The sequence below is a fragment of the Protobothrops mucrosquamatus genome, unplaced genomic scaffold, assembly GCF_001527695.2.
Source record: "Protobothrops mucrosquamatus isolate PMUCROS unplaced genomic scaffold, P.Mucros_1.0 scaffold19787, whole genome shotgun sequence".
NCBI lineage: Eukaryota > Metazoa > Chordata > Lepidosauria > Squamata > Viperidae > Protobothrops > Protobothrops mucrosquamatus.
The window spans coordinates 1-2,656 of record NW_015405546.1 but is presented as its reverse complement, the minus strand read 5'-3'; the positions used below and the strand labels follow the sequence as shown (position 1 = coordinate 2,656).

The window sequence follows — 2,656 nt, the reverse complement described above, 5'->3', positions numbered from 1 at the left end:
GCCGGTAGAGAACGTCCTGGGTGCGCCAGGCGCCGGCTTCAAGGTGGCCATGAACATCCTGAACAACGGGCGCTTCGGCATGGCGGCGGCCATGGCTGGCACCATGCGGGCGCTCATCCAGAAAGCGGTGAGCGCCTCTGGGCCCCCCACCCCACTTTCTTCTCCCCCCTCCCTCCCTCCCCGGTATCCCCTCATACAGATAGTCCTCGACTTACGACGACAACTTTGCCCGACTTTTCTGTCGCTAAGCGAGACGGTTGTAGACTGTCCCCTTTTACGACCGTTCTTGCCACCATCGTCCATTACTGCGGCCGTTAAATCAGCTTCCCCCCCTTGTTGGAAGGCCGTAAAAGGAGATCACGGGACCCTTTTGGGACGCTGCGACCCGTCATAAGTACGGGTCAGTTGCCGAGGGTCCGGATTTTGATCCCGCGACGGTGTAAAGGTCGTAAGTGCGAACATTGACCGTAAGTCCCTTGACTCAGCGCCGTCGTGACTTTGAATCGTCGCTTAAATGAACTGTTGTAAGTCAAATCCTCCTCCCCCATCTCCTTTTCCGTCCCAAAGGTGGACTTTGCCGCTAACCGGACTCAGTTTGGGGAGAAAATCCACACTTTTGGGGTGATCCAGGAAAAACTCGCCCGCATGGCGTTGCTGCACTACGTGACGGAGGTACGGGCGTGCAAAACAGGCGTGCGCTTGTGTGTGTGTGTGTACATTCGGGCTGGTGCCCAAAGTGTCATTTCTCAGATCTGGCGTTCCGGTATCGCTCGACAGCCTTGAGGACTAGAAACTTAGTTCCCCCCAAAAAGCGAATCTCTGAGGCTTGATCCAGAGACCACGCCTTAAAAGCAAATACTAGGGTCTAATAACGTAAAAACCCTTTCTTTCCATGATATTATATAGACGTATGACTGAATTAAGTTCTACCGGTCGTTAAGTGGGGTCATTACGGAACTGCACCCAATTTTACGACCTCTTTTGTGGTGGTCTCTAAGCGAACTCATTGTCGCAATCCCGGGGGTGGTGGTGTTGGTTTTTTATGCCAGAAACGGGAATTAAAAGAAACAGTTGTGGCAAAATCTTTTATTTCAGGGTTGAGTATTTGTATTTTTTAATTGTGTTTTATATTCATTGTGTATGGAATGGAATGGAATAGAATAAAAATATTGAAAATAGAATGGAAAATAGAATAGAATATAGAACAGAACAGAAGGGAAGGGAACAGAACAACAGAGCAGAACAGAACAGAATACAAAATATGGAATAGAATTAGAATTAGAATAGAAACAAAATAATAAAATACAGAATAAAATATAGAATATAGAATAGAATATAGAATAGAATAGAATAGAATAGAATAGAATAGAAAATATGGAATGGAATAAAATTAGAAACAAAATAAAATACAGAATAGAATAGAATATAGAATAGAATAGAATAGAATAGAATAGAATAGAATAGAATAGAAAATATGGAATGGAATAGAATTAGAATAGAAACAAAATAAAATACAGAATAGAATAGAATAGAATAGAATAGAAAATATGGAATGGAATAGAATTAGAATAGAAACAAAATAATAAAATACAGAATAGAATGTAGAAAATAGAATAGAATAGAATAGAATCTGGAAGGCACCTTGGAGGTCTTCTAGTCCAGCCCCTTGCTCAAGCAGGACTAGACTCTGTACATTAGGATAAAAAGTTTAAAAATGTGGGAAAAGGCCATTGTTTTTAATTCCCCAAAGACTCTTTGGTGCTCTCTCTCTTTTTTTAGTCCATGGCCTACATGATCAGCGCCAACATGGACCGGGGGGCTTCGGACTTCCAGATCGAGGCGGCCATCAGCAAAGTCTTCGGCTCGGTGAGTCCTGGCTGGGGCCCCAGGGTGGATCCCCCCCCCTCGTTTCCCCCCCACACCATGGCCCCGGTAGCCTTCTTGTGGGTCTCTGCAGGCCAGAAAGGGCAGGGCGATGTCACCGTGGGGCTGACCCACAGGGTGCAACTTGCAGAAATCACGAAAGTTGTCCCCCCCCCAGCTAAGACTTTTTAAGAAGAGACCAGACAGCGGTTTGTCTGAGCAGGGGGTTGGATGACCTCCAAGGTCCCTTCCAGCTCTGTTATTTGGTTGTCTCCTGGAGTTGTGGGTGCTCCATCGCTGGAGACTTTTTAAGAAGAGACCGGACAGCGGTTTGTCTAAAAGGGTGTGGGGGTCTCCTGCCTGAGCAGGGGGTTGGACTAGATGACCTCCAAGGTCCCTTCTATCTCTGTCGTTCTGAAGTTGTGGTGTGCCGCTTCACACTGGGCAGCTGGCCTGTTTGCCACAGAAACACTCCTGGTCTTTTGAAAGCGTGTTAAGATCTCGCTCTGCCAAGTGGCATGGGGGCAGATCAGAGAGTGACGACATTCAACCCTTTGGGTGTTGGGTGACATGGGAGAGGGGAGGGAGGAAGGAAGGAAGGAAGAGAGGGAGGAAGGAAGGAAGGAAAGGAAGGAAGAGAGGGAGGAAGGAAGGAAGAGAGGGAGGAAGGAAGGAAAGGAGGGAAGGAAGAGAGGGAGGGAGGAAGGAAGGAAGGAAGGAAAGGAAGGAAGGAAGAGAGGGAGGAAGGAAAGGAAGGAAAGGAAGGAAGAGAGGGAGGAAGGAAGGAAAAGAA

General features: G+C 47.1%; 1 long non-coding RNA gene across 1 annotated transcript; it reads left to right on the top strand.

Annotated features, from left to right (window-relative positions):
- The first annotated feature begins 110 nt into the window (after positions 1-110).
- Positions 111-1,841, top strand: LOC107301934. Its single transcript, XR_001549350.1, has 3 exons — positions 111-127; positions 568-672; positions 1,780-1,841. It is a non-coding gene; the product is annotated as an uncharacterized LOC107301934 (long non-coding RNA).
- Positions 1,842-2,656: the final 815 nt, after the last annotated feature.